General features: G+C 40.9%; 1 protein-coding gene across 1 annotated transcript in view; it reads left to right on the top strand.

Moving 5' to 3' along the window:
- The window catches only part of LOC122790640 (whirlin-like), a 464842-nt gene that overhangs the window by 356975 nt on the left and 92679 nt on the right, over window positions 1–15188 (top strand). The window lies entirely within an intron of this gene.

The following is a 15188-nucleotide window of genomic DNA, read 5'->3' as shown; positions in this document are numbered from 1 at the left end:
TCTGATCTGAACATGTATGGAAAGTGATGATTATAACAATCACACAAATGTATTGCAAATTGCTGCTCTTAAACAGTACACTGCTTCTAGATAAACTTTAGTGACCTTCTGTGCATACCTGTGTGATATGAGAGGAGGAATTTAAAGAAATAATGATCACACTGTCCACAGCACCTATACATGCTATAGTGAAATTCTGTGCACACCTCAAAGTGTTGTGTAAAAAAAATAAATAACTAAAGTAGTGATCACACCTTCCAAACTCCTCACACAACTTACAGCAACTTTTAGTAAACACCTATAAGAAGGGCTGGTTTTAGACTAAATAATGTTACAATACTGCGGTGGTGGTGCTGCGATAGCATTATCGTCTCACACTTAGACGTTGCCCGTTCTATTCTCAGTTAGAGCGCCTTCTGTGTGTCGACATGCGTGAATGGGCGTTCCTTCATTGAAGGTTGTGCATTAGGCCCAGCAAGTCAGCACATAAAAATCTACTGCCAATAATTAGCGGACCGGAGTTCCGCTGTGGCAACCCCTAACTGGGAAAAGCCGAAAGAAACAAACAAACAAACTGTGTGTTCTCACAGATAAAGTTTTGTGATTTTTTTCCTAAATGAAGACATACCGACATTGTCCTGAAAGCTAGGTCTCTCACAAGATGCACACACACACCGCACTCTGCATGCTCACCTACAGGCAAACTGATGGAAAACCAATTCATGACATCTTTGGGTTGTTGAAGGATACCAGACAGGATAAACTCACACAGACATATGGGGGGCATGCAGACTCCCCAGACAAGTCAAAGCCTTGAAATCAACCATCACTATGTCCTCTGAGATAGTAATGCTACTTGTTGTGTGCTATACTAATGATCATTACAAACATCCTCCTCTTGTCATCAAAGAGAAACATTTAGCATATGCAGTGCCAACACTTCCTAGAGAAAGGGAAATAAATGGTTAACTTGTTAGTCTTAAATACACTGCAACTGCCCCAACCATACACACACAAGCAGTAACCACAGCAATAGTGATTGTATACTGATTTTATCATGTACATTGGCTAACACTCATATGTTCATAGGTAAGTACCAGTCAATAAGTCCACAGACCATTGCAAGCCTAGTCAGAAAAACATTCAAAACTTCCCTCCTGCATCAAGGAGGGTAAAGCAAGAGAGAGAAGAGGAGAATTTAGGACTGTCCATCCAATTATCTAGATTTACCTTAAAGGTGGCAAGCATACTAATTTGTTTGACAGGTACTGGAAATCTGTTCCAGAGATAAGAGAAATGCTGGGATATAAATCTGTCATGCAGACATTTCTTATTTGTCTGTTGATAAAGTTTTAGCTTGTTTAACTTGGTATTTCAGGTAGCATTTGTTCTGTGAATGAACTGGAGGTCAAACAGAGTTCATCCTTCATGGCTTAAAAGCTGCAACCAAGCAAAGAAATTGTCACACCAGATCAGTGACTATTGTTTAACAGTAATCATACAACAGCAGGGGTAAGTCACTTGTATACAGAAATGGCCTCTGTACCCATTAATTACACCCACTTTATTGCGTACACCTCGGTTGTATGATTACAGAAAAGAATAAATAAATAAAATGTCATAATACATGTATTTCCTCTTACTTCACACAAATACACCCCATTCTGACAGTCACATCAGTAACTGTTTAAACTAACCAAACACCAAATGGATCAGTTGTTTTCATGCACAGGCAGGTCCTACCCCTACCCAACAGTTAGCCATTTCTGTGCACAGTTCAGAGGTCTTATTGGGATAAAAATGATAGTCATGTAATTTCAAACTTGTTCTTAAATTAAAGATTTCCAAGGTGCTTCATACAAATCATAGGTAATCCTACAAAGGCAGACCCATCAGCAAACAATAGTTAGTAATTTTCTTCCAGATAGTCCCAGCAATTTTAGCTAATTTGACTGATGTTACACTTTTATTACAATATGAGAAAGAATATGGGATAAAGCCAAAAAAAAAAAAACATTCCATGTTGTTCAAGTTATAAACAAAGGTATGGCATCTAGATCCAAGGAGGTCATTGTTCTACTGTATTCAGCATTCATCAGACCTATCACTGAGTACAATGCCCCTTTTTTATTTACCTAACCAGGGACTTCCAACAATTGGAACATCCACTGAGGTTCCTCACTAAAAGAATACATGGTGTAAGTAACACCTCCTTTGCAGGCAACCTCAACTTTATATCCCTGTGTTCCTTTTCCTACAGGTTGTTGAGGGGGATATCTATGCCTGGCATACAAGACATTGTCAGACCTCACCCAGATGAATCTCCTGTATATCCACAAAACAAACAGCATCAAAATTACCCATTCTACAGACTTAAACCTTGCCTGTGATATAAATAGGACCTGCTGAAGAGACAGGTATGTATCCCGGAGAATAACCCTTATTTGGAACAGAATTCCCATCCATGTAAACAGAGTTCCTTCCTAACCCAATTCAAGTGTAACTTGGACAGGATGGGGAACAAGAAATGTATCTGTGGTTTGGAACCTATATCTCTAATGGACACAGGTAGCCTGTAAATGGTTCATCTCCCATTCCTTTGTTTGTAAATGCTTCATTTCCCAGGCCTCTGCTTACACTTATCAAGGGTACTAGAATTTACCAGAGATTTGGTATGCATAGATAGGCTTAAAAAGGTCATTGTGATCGATAGCATAGTGCACACCTATGAACCTATGAAAACAAAGGCCCAAATCAGGGAGACATTTTAAAATATTGTTCTAACATACTTGAAGAGTTGATAAAATAAACAAGTTTGCATAGCATTCATAGAAACACAAATGACTGTTATTGTTTACTACAGTCATCAACATGATAAGCAGACACAAATATGATTTAAAATCAGACAAATTCTGTGGAATCAGTGACAGATGGCAGGAATCTGCCATGAATAAAGATATAGGGAACAGTTACCCTTCAGCATTATAAGGTATCAAAATAGCTTCCCAACCATTATAACAGACATCACAAACAAACTGTTAAATTCAGCCACTTTCAGTCATCTAACCAGCAAAACACTCAGTTTCATGAGACGAGATTAGAAGATCAATGCTCTTTAACAGAACTACTCACCATACCTCTCATACTCTTTGTTCAAGACATCTGGACAAACCCAACAATAATGGTTGGGGGGTGGGCAAAGTCCCAAAGCAGGGGCATTGTTTTTACCTATTACTCTAATCCAATTTTTTAATGTAATAGAGCATTAGGTTTTACACCAACATGCATTTTTGAAAAATATGAAGTATGAAATGTTAATATCTGCTGTTATTTACTGACTGTACTCCTCAGTGTCTCGCCAAGAAATAAAAAAAATTATAAAAGAGAGGGCAAAAATGTATGGGGAAAGTCAAGTGCATTCTGCAAAATTCTGGACAGTTGAGAGGTGTGTTCCTTACCTAAATTTTCTTATTTCATAAGTGATAATTCAATAAAGGTGTTTAAAAAAAAGATTCACTGAAAGTCACCAATTCATGCTATTTAACTGTCTTTACTTGCACACTTTTGCACTTATCATTAATTAGATAAAGATAGTTTATAAAATGGTAGAGGTATGGATAAACATGCTGATGTCTGGGGAAAAAGCCAGAAAGTGGTAGATACTAAAAACAGTAGAGAGGAAAGCTTCCAAATTTGAGTGCCCAACAGTTTCTGGTTTGAGGTGTCATCATTACCTGCCCTGGGAAAAATTGTGCAGTTCTGGTTTTTAGTTTTTGTTATTTTCATCTCACGAAAATAACATTCAAATATTTGGGCTTTCGAGCATGCAAAGTAGATCTGTGTATATATATTTGTGTGTGTGTGTGTGTATATACATACATATATGCATGTATGTAAAATGTATATATATATATATATATATATATATATATATATATATATATAATACACCCACATAGCTTATCTTGCTAGAGCTCCATATGCCTGAATTGAGAGTCTTTCTTAATCTGAATTACAGAGCTGTAATGCACTGGTTTTATTTATTTGCTAATCAGTATTCCACTGGTTTTATTTTTTTGATTAACAGTACTGCACTGGTTTTATTTTATTTTATTTTTGATTAACAGTACTGCACTGTTTTTATTTATTTTTTTGACTGAATTATTTACTTTTCTCTGTCTTCACTTATATATTTGCTGTCCTCTAATTGAACTTTAGTTTTTCATCTACCCAACTGCTCTTGTGTTCTTAAAGTTGGTGACTTTTGCTGTTGCCTGCCTCCTACTGTGAGTTTGTCGTGAACTCATCCCAGAGAGGAAACACTGGTCAAGCAGCTTCTGTGTTATCTGTTTGTCTCAAAGTGTGGCTTTGGAAGGGTCTTTTATCTTGCTGGTATGAAAAATATTACCTTTGTGTGAATTTCTGCTTATCCAGCTAGAGCTCCATTGTGCCTGACGGAGAGTGCTTTTTAAACAATCTGAATTACAGACCTACATAAATATATTTTTTGTACTTTATCAAACTGTCCAGTGTTTATCATCAGCACTGCACTGGTTGCATTTATTTGCTTATCTGTACTGCACAGTTTTTTTATTTTATTTATTTGCTTAACAGTACTGCACTAGTTTTATTTATTTGCTTATCAGAACCACGCTGGTTTTATATTTTTGCTTAACAGTAAAGTGTTCAATTGCATCTTTTCTGTTACATTTATTACTGTTTCTTTATAGCTTGTTTAAATTGTGTTTTTCTAAGCCTCTTAGTTTTGGTTTAAGCACTTGGGCTTTAGGCTTACCCCTTAGCTCTACCTGGCCTCTCTCTCAGATTCTGACAAACTTGGCTTGACAATTTCCTACAATTTCTCCTGCCAGTCTAGTTGATATGGGCATCCTGAGACAGTGTAGCAATTGCCTTATGCACACAGACAACAAACTACTACCAGCTAGGAACACAATTTGAGAGAGAGGCAATTACATTAGGAACCTAGAGTCTATGCTCTCTCCCTCACAGTATATCTGGAACTGAGAAGGTTGTCAACACAATCGCTACACCTCAAACACCACCCACAACTACACAACATACACCGACATATGTGGAGGTCCTCAACAAAAACATATACAAACAAAGGAGACCTCCGAGGCAAAAACACTTGCGCTCTCCACAGCCCTCCACACCACCATACCATGCATATTTCACAGACCAGTGTCTCACAACCACTAAGGCTTCACCATAAACCCAACATAGGAGACTCTATTGTGAGACACACAGACATGCCTCTCACCAGGCTGGATAAGGAGAAAGTCACGGTAGTTGTCTGTCAGGGGCCAGAATCTGCCACATCACACACGCACTCAAGCCTCTCAACAACAGGTACTGTTATGACTGTCATAGTCCATGTTGGTGTGAATGACTTCAGATGTACCTCCCTGGAAGATATAAACAGAAACATGATTAAACTCGCTGAATATGTGTCTCAGGCAGGCATGTCCCTAGCCTTAGGCAGCATTCTACCATCCCCCAGAATGATGCCTCAATACAAACAGAAAATGATTGACTTTAACAATTGGCTTAGTTTCTGGTGTCATTCCAGGGAGATCCAGTACCTGACATCCTGGAAGAATATGATCAACAGACCACAATACTTTGGCAGAGATGGCCTGCATCTATCTCTCTTGGATTTCAGGCTTCTGGCAAAGGCTCTTGCCTCCCCCATAGTGCCTTTTTTAGAAAAAGTGATGAGGTTAAAACTACCAACATAAAAATTTTAACAAAATGCAAATTAAAGGTCATGCTGCTAAATGCTAGGAGTCTAAACATGAAACTGCACTCATTGTAAGTATTCTTAACCCTGGAAAATGCTGACATCCGTGCAGTCACAGAAACCTGGTTCTAAGCTGCGGGGAGCACCCCAGCCATACCTGGTTACTCATCCTATCATACCTCAGACCCCAAATTGTGGGTAGTAAAGCCAAAGGAGGTGGAGTTTCAATATATATTAAAGACATACACACTTTCAGGCTGGTCAAAAAGTATGACATACAGGAGACACTCCAGGTGCAGTTAACCACTGACAAGACCCCTATACAAATCATAGCTAGCTACCGGCCCAAAATTCTGACTCAAGATGCCCAGTCTGCCTGTCTGGACCTCTTCAAATCTATTAAGATTCAACCCTTTACTCTGATCCTGGGTAACTAACTACCCAAACACAGACTGGAAGAACTACTCATGCCAGGACAGACATGTCCAGAGATTCCTCAATTTTGTCAATGCAAATGCTTTTGGACAGCTATTTGATACCCCCAGAAGAGGTGATAATATCGTCAACTTGGTATTACCACCATGAGTAACCACTGCAGTATCCCTGCAGTATCATCCTCCCTGGTAAGATCGGACCATAAAGCCGTCACTTTTGAAGTCGCCATCTCCTCCGACCCCCCTCTAGCTAGGGCCAAACAAAAAAACTTCCCCAAAACTGATTGCAACCTCCTGAGAGATGGTATAAACAGCTTCACAGCCCCCTCCCCCTCTCTAAAAACTGCTACCAGTATCCAACGCTATACCAAATCACTATACGAACATTTATATAGATGCATGGAATTAGAAATACCTGACAGAACTAAATCATCCTCCGCAAGGAAGAGTAAACCTGTCTGGTGAACATCTGCAATAAATAAAATCTATAACAAAAGAAAAAAATTCCTTTCCAGGACCAAGAAAGAGCAGGTGCCCAATTGGAAGCAATCTCGCCTTAGCCTGAACAAGCAAATAAGAGCACTAGTGAAATCCTCCAAAGCATGGCCACATTTACTAGAGACAATCATAAGGCCTTTTCACAAATGTTTGCAATCTCAAAGGAAGCACCCTGTTCAGAACTAGTGGTCAAGAAAATCACATATGCAAATGCCGCAGGTATAGCAAACCTGCTGGCTGAAAGATTCAGCAAAAAATTCACCATTCTGTCCCCTCATCAGTAAATCAGGACATTCCCAGTACCTGCCCCTTCCCCTTAAATCTAAGGATCAGGTCATCATTGCTCTCTCAAAGGCAAAAAATACAGCCTCCATGGGACCCGATTACATCCCAGGCTGCATCCTACATGAACTCAGGCAGGAACTTGCAGCACCATTAGGCACCCTATTCAACCAAATCCTGAGTACTGGTTTTGTCCCAACTGAGTGGAGGACAGCCACTGTCATTCCTTTACACAAAGGTGGAGTGTCTACCGATCTGGGGAAATTATAGACCCATCAGCCTAACTAGCCTGATCTGCAGGGCCATGGAATGAATTATCATGGACCTCATTAACAAGGACATTGGCAACCTCCAAACACTCAATCCCGCACAGTCTGGCTTCATCAAGGAGAGGTCGTGTCTGTTAAATTTGGTTGACTTTTTTGAGACAGTCACAAAAGCCATGGATGAGGGGAAGACAGTGCACACTGCCTACCTTGACCTGGCCAAAGCCTTCAACACTATTCCCCACTTGGACTTTTGTGACTTATTTAGAGTCATTGACTGAGTTTTTAAAATTTACAGTTCACTTGGCCTCTGACTCCATAGAATTTTTGAATATTTTATTAACTGCTGATGTTAGTAAGAGAATAAGTACCTCTTTACATCATAAATCTTGCTGGAGGAATGCTTTATTGAATAGAGGCAGTATGCATTCCCTCATATCTTTAAGAATGTTATAAAGAACCAACTTTTAAGAACTTCTAGACTTTGTAGTAGGGAGAGTGAGTTCTGAATGAGATGGAGATAACGATTGATAACCTACAAAGTATAGGGACATGGAGATTTCAAGGTTCTCAGTACATATTAGAAATGTTTGAACTGGAAGGGGCAGACCTTGGTTTTGAATAGGGGGGTCATGAATCCCCTATTCGTCAAGCCACTCCTTCCACTGTCAGATTACAACTGTTTAGCAGTGATTCTAAATGTAGATGGGAAATTATTTGTAATAATTAGAAGCTGCTGATAGTAGATGATAAAATAAGAGATATTGTGGGTGATGCACCCCATTTTTGTTCATAGGTTCATAGGCTGGTACTTGGCTATCGACCCTAGGGCCTATACAAGCCTAGCCATAACAATTCCCTGAATATTTCTTCCCACAATATTTACTTCCCTGGACCCATGACTAGCAGGGCTACTGACATGATCCCTGTGTGAATTTCCTATCTCCCATCCAATTGTCAAGGTTCCTTTTGAAGAAGGCCAAGGAGGCATTCTGCTTGACATGTATGGTTAGTCTATTCCAGAGTATGGGGTGTCTCTGGGTCAGGAACCTATCCCTCCAGCATGTTTTGTTCATTGTGATGACAAAGTTTTGATCCTTGGAGCATGTAGCTCTGAAGGATTGGATTTCTTTAAGTGGATCATGTTCAACAGCTCAGGGTTTGACATGGCCTTGTATGTTAAGCAGAGATTGCCTCTGAGTAGACGATATGCCACAGAGTATAGCTGGAGTTTTTTTTAGACAGCCAGCATAGGGCATCTGCTTTAGGCCTGTGATTATTTTAGTGAGGTATTTCTGCGGCCTTTCCAGCTGCTGCAGATGTCTTGTGAGGTACATACCAAAGGGGGCATTGTACTCTATAATGGGTCTAATGAGGGATGAGTACAGTGGGACAATGACCTCCTTTTTTCTGGATGAAAAGCCCTCAGTGATGAGGTGTGCCACATAGAAGGATTTTCTGACTGCTGTGGCGATGTGGTTATTGAAGGTGAGACCACTGTCCACCTGCGTCCCTAAGTCTCTCATCACACTTTCGGTGTTTAGTGTACTGCCACCTATATGGTAATGCATGGGTACATGGTTTTTCCCAAAGGGGATAACAGTACATTTCTTGGCATTAAGCTTGAGCCCATGGCTCTGGCACCAAGCATCTGTTTTTGTAACAGATGTTACAAGAGAAATTGTAATTTAAACAGCCTACATTGTCACAGATAGATACAAACTGAACAAACATGTTTGTGTAGTAATAAGTTTGGTACGTATCCATGTAGAAGATGCAAAGCTTGTAACTATATTAATAGGTCTAACATGTTTCAGTACCCTGTAACTGCTAGATGATATTCCCATTATGGTTATGCTTCTTGCACTACCAAAAATGTGATTTATATTGCTACATGTACTCACTGTCCATCTTTTTATATTGGTAAAACCAACAGAATGCTTAAGGATCATATCTTACAACACCTTAGTGAGATTCGTAATGAGATACAATGAAGTGCTTTGTCCCACCATATACAGATTTTTAGATGGCACAATTTTATATTTATGGTGCTTGATATTTATAAGATCATGCCCAGAGGTGGGATGTCCTTAATGTAGCAGAAGTTAAAGAAGTTCATTAGATTATTGATTTAAGAGCTGATGTTACACCTGGCTTGAATGGGGTGATTCTGTTGAACCCCATTTTGAAGGCATGGTGACTTTAAAATACATACATGTGTACTTCTGTTTAATTGGTTGCTGTTTAAGAGGCTCTGTTTTTATTAATGATAGTGCTTCATGATTGGATGTTGTAAGACACTTAAGTTCTTTTGCATGATTGAGTAATGGATCTGAGGAAGGAAGTTTATCTGAAAGCACTTATCCTGTTTTAGATTGTTTTAGAGTGTTATATTAAAATATATGCACTTTTCCATGGTAGTCCTGCTCTTGTCAATAATAATTTTTTCTGCTTTGGTTGTTGGTTCTACACTGGGTCCTTTGGTCTTATTCATGCTGTGTTTTGTCTTTATACACTCAGGCATAATAGATAAACTCTCTCAACTAGGCATCTAGTATGTTACCAGATGGGAAGCTAACTGCCTCACTGATAGAATCCACGTAGTCAAAACAGGGGAAGCCACCTCAAGCAATAGAACCGTATCGAGTGGAGTACCCCAGGGTTCGGTCTTGGGGCCTCTGTTATTTGGGATATACTTTTCTGAAGTGCAGGCCAAAACCAGTGGGCTATGGCTGACCAAGTTTGCAGACAACTGCAAGCTGAGCACTGTCATCAGTTCCTCTAGTGATGTGGACATCCTCCAAGAGGGTCTCACCCAAACAACTGACTGGTGCCAGGAACATGGCCTCAAGCTGAATACCAAAAAATGCATCATCATCCCCTTTGGAGAGAGTGACATCACCACAAACTATCACATTAATAACAATGTCCTAAGCATCCAATCAGTCGTGAGGGATTTGGGTACCCAAACTGATAGCAACCTGACTTTTTGACCACCATGTTGCTTCCATTGTACTGAAAGCTTTCTACATGGCCCACCTCATAAGTAAGGGTATCTCATCCAGGGACAAGGAGGTCATAACTTCCCTGTATTCTTCCCTTATACATTATTGAGTACAATGCCCTGTTCAGCATGTACCTCTCAAAGCACAACCAGCAACTGGGGAGACCACAGAGGTTCCTCATCAGAAGAATCCAGGGCCTCAAAAATTTACCATACACAGATAGGTTAAAAGCCCTATCCCTCTGCTTAGTTTCATACAGACTCCTCAGAGGTGACCTCTTTCTGGCATACAAGGCAATCTCGGACACTGCCTTGATGGGACTGCTACATATCAGCAAGTCAAGCTCCACTCGAGTAACCCGCATGCTTGGCCTCAACCTGGTCTGTGACATCAATAGGACTTGTTGGTAGGACAGATTTCCATCTCAGATACTACCCTATCTATGGAATAGACTCCTTCTCCACATTAAGCAGAGTACCTCTTTATCCCTATTTAAGCGCAACCTGGATAATTGGATGGGAAATAGAAAATACATCACTGGGTTTCCACCCATGTCCCTGCTGGACAAGGGTCAGTCATTACAGTCCACCAATATCAGTTAATATGCACAATCTCTACAGAATTAAAAGTCATGTGAATAATACCACATTTCAGTGTTTCATCTACTAATTCAGTGTCTGCTGCCCTTGAAGAATAAATGACCTATGCTACATTAGCAACAAACAAAAAAAAAAATTGGTAAGCTGATAAGATTGCAATAGGGAATGTCTGGCAAACTGACACCAGGTTCATAGTTACTAGGTATCTCATCCAAAGGAGACGCACTCAGGATTGCAGCACCCCATCCCCCTTAAAGTATACTGCAGTATCAGCTATCCATCTACATCATATTGGAGTAGAACCCACAGTCTTCTGCACCAAAGACAAGTATGCTGCCTGTTGTGCTACTAACAACCAACAGTAAACTTCTATTCCTTGAAACTCAAAATTCCTTGAAAATGCACTGAAATGCACAATTCCTTGAGAAGTCTGGTAGTTGGTGTAGAGAATTCAACAATTTGTTACCTGCAAGCAGGGTTTGAGCATGAGCAAGTTAACCAGCTTGCCATCTTAACTGGGCATTTCACATGCTTCCGCATGCATATACACACACACACACACACACACACACACACACACACACACACACACACACACACATCATTTCATGCTGCTGTTTGTTCTGCTTCGGTCCTCTGGCTGCTCTGTTCTGTTTCAGCCTTCTGTTCCTCGTCAACTTCAGTTTCTGTTCCATGTCACTGGGGACATCTACTTCCTGGACTACTCTGTGCTGAGGTTTCTGGGGCTTGCTGTTCCTGCATAAAGTCTTCCATGAGTCGTAGCCTGCTAGAGGTCCACAACCATGTCCCAAGACTATCACTCTACATTACTAAGTACCCTGGAAACTATTAAGATCCAACCCAACACTCTCATACTAGGTGACGTCAACCACCCTTCCATCAACTGGGAAAACTACTTATGCACCAATGCACTGGCCTAACGCTTCATGGACTTCATCAAGTCCAATGCCCTGGACCAGCTCATTCTTACCCCCACTAGAGGAAGCAACATGCTTGACCTGGTTATTACTAACATGGGCAACAGTTGCTCTACACCAATAGTCAATTCCTCCCTGGTTAGATTCAACCACAAACTAATCACCATGGAAATCTACATCTCAACCACACCCCCTGCAAAGGTATCCACCATGAAAAACTTCTCCAAAGCTGACTTTGGACTCCTAAAAACAAAGGTGGCTAACTAATGGAAAATAGATGCATGACTACTGAATCATACACCAATGCACTGTATGAACATGTACATAAATGCATGGAACTAGCCATATTCAACAGAACCAAGAAGTTCTCCTCCAAAAAAAGAAGCCAATCTGGTGGTCCCCTGGCATTAACAAACACTGCAACAGAAGGAAGAGACTGTTGCAGAAAAAGATGAAGTCCCAAGACTGGAAAAATTCCCTTATCAGTCGCAACAAAAAGTTGAGATCCCTCATCAAAACCTCCAAAGCCAGCTATGAGGGCAGAATTGCGACATACACTAAAAACAACCACAAAGCCTTCTATATATCAAGAATCTCCATGGCAATACCCAGATTTGCTCTGATTTACTTACCAATGGTACCTCCTGTACTGAGCCAACAGATATTGCCAACATACTGGCTGACAGATTCAGTGCCAACTTTACCCCTCTCTCTTCCCCTAAAGTGCCAATCTCAATACCGGAAGAATGCCATGCACCCAGCATTACTACAGCTCAAGTTAAAGCTGCATTGTCCAAGGTCAATAATACAGCTCCAATGGGAACTGCCAATATCCCTGGCTGTGTTCTACATGAATTACAAAGGGAACTGGCACCACGTCTGTGTGCCCTGTTCAGTCACAGCCACACCTCAGGCTTTGTCCCTGCAGAATGGTGCACTGCTACAGTCATCCCTCTCCATAAAGGAGGAGAAAATACAGGCCCTGGAAATTATCGCCCCATTATCCTGATGAGTCTGTAAGGCTATGGAGTGCATCATCCTGGACCTAATTAACAAGGATATAGGTAACCTCAAACTCTATATCCCACGCAATTTGATTTTGTGAAAGGTAGATCATGCCTGCTCAACCTGGTTGACTTCTTTGAGTCAATCACCAGAGCTGTGGATGAAGGTTAGGCAGTTCATACAGCCTACCTTGATCTGGCCAAGGCCTTTAATACCATTCCTCACTCTGGAAATATTGATAAACTTACCAAACTAGGCATCAACCCCTATATCATTAGGTGGGTTGCAAATTGGCTCACAGATAGAACCCACAGTGTGAAAGTAGCGGACTCCAAGTCAGACTGCCGACCAGTCACGAGTGGAGTCCCACAGGGATCAGTCCTGGGTCCTCTACTGTTTGGCATCTACTTCTCAGAAGTCCAGGCCAACTCTGTCTGACCAAGTTCACAAGCTGGGAGCCACTAGTAACTCCCCAAGTGATCCAGACATTCTACAGAAAGGCCTCAGTGAGACCAGTGATTGGTGTTTAAATATGGCCTTAAACTTAATTCCAAAAACTGCATTGTCATTCCCTTTGGAAAAACTCAGTTCTCACTAATTACCACATCAATGGGAGCCCACTGAACACTGAAGGAGTTATAAAAGATCTGGGGACACAGGTTGACAGCAACTTCTCCTTCGACTACCACATTGCCACTGTGGTCAGAAAGTCCTTCTGTGTGGCACATCTCATTACCAAGGGCTTTGAATCCAGGAAGAAAGAGGTCATCAGTTCTCTCTACTCTTCCCTCATTAGACCAATCATAGAGTGTAATGCCCCATTTGGTATGTACCTCACTAGATATCTGCAACAGCCACAAAAGTACCTCACAAAGAGGATCCTAGGCCTTAAACACATGTCCTACATGGATAGACTCAAAAAACTATAGATATTCTGTCTCATATCATCTACTAAGAGATGATCTCTGCTTGACTCACAAAGCCATGTCGCACCCATCTCTGTTAGAAATGCTACATCTAAAGAAATTCTAATCCCTCCGCACCACACACTCCAGAGACCTCAACCTCATTACCACAATCAACATAACATGGAGGGATAGGTTCATAACCCAGAGACTACCCATGCTCTGGAATAGACTTCCCACACATGTCAAGCAGACCAGCTCACTGGCCCTCTTCAATAGAAATCTTGATGAGTGGATGGGAAATAGAAAGTTCACCCCGGGAATCACTCCAGTGGCTCTACTTGATAGAGCCACTGGAAACTAATGTCTGGCGGCACAATTCCAGGGCACTTCCATGGGCTAAGCTTGTAAAGGCTCCAGGGCCAATAGCCTAGTACACACCTATGAACCTAAAGCCCTCCTGTGTTTTTTTTTTTAATCTCCCCCAAGCCAACACAGGGTAGTACAGTGGTGCAACAGATATTGTTGTTGCCTCAGAGTAAGAGGTTCCCTGGTTCAATTCTCAGCTGGGGTGCTTTTGTGTGTTGTTTGCATAGCCTCCCTGTGTTCATGTGAGTTTCCTCTGAGTGCACCGTTTTCCTCCCACATCTCAAAGCCATGTAGTAGGTGGATTGGACACTCTAAATTGGCCATAGGAATGAGTGTGTGTGTGTGTGTGTGTGTGTGTGTGTGTGTGGTGTGAAAGAACTACCACAGCAGAGCTAGCCACCTAGCAGTGTAAACCTTGGCTCTAGACGATTGTCATTGTTGAAGTGGCACCCCGACCCCATGTGCAAAAATAGGAAAAGGGGCTGTGGATGCATGGATGGAAGCCAAGACAGGCCCTAGGCAGCTGCTTAGGTTGTCTTGTGCTGTATATGGCTCTGTGCCATTATTGACAGTTTTGCTTGATAACTAGTTATCCAACAATACCCAAAAATGAAAGAGATAAACTTTTTCATCTGCCTGAAAATATCTGTACTGCAGATTAGAAGTCATTGGTTTGTGCAGTTTAACTGCCTTTCCTCCCACTTGCAATGCTCCACCATGTCCCTGGAGCTGCTGGCAGTTTGAAAAAAAAAAGAGAGACCAAGACAAGAATAATGAGATTGGGCCTGTTATCATTTTCCTCCAAACTTTTCGATTTTGAGATTTTTCTCATTTAGTTTGGTGGCTCTCTCCCTTCCCTCATTGGCTAGTATTTGTTAACTTGCTTGTAGACATTGGTTACATTTTAACCCGCTGTCATTATAAATGCCCAAATATTTAATGATAGAACTGTTTTAGACTGCCTATTAGTGGGGTAACATTAAAATGCAATAATTATGTATTATTTTGTTGTTGTAAAGTTACTTACATTTTCCTGAGTTCATTTTATTTATAAACCAAAATAAAAATAACCAGTAATCCAACCATCTCAAGTTTAATAGTGAACAAAGCTTTCAAGTCTTTATGA

This window comes from Protopterus annectens, chromosome 16.part0, assembly GCF_019279795.1.
Source record: "Protopterus annectens isolate FY-2018-M chromosome 16.part0, PAN1.0, whole genome shotgun sequence".
In the NCBI taxonomy this organism is placed as follows: Eukaryota; Metazoa; Chordata; order Ceratodontiformes; family Protopteridae; genus Protopterus; species Protopterus annectens.
The sequence above is the reverse complement of the archived record's forward strand: the minus strand, read 5'-3'. Positions and strand labels throughout refer to the sequence as shown.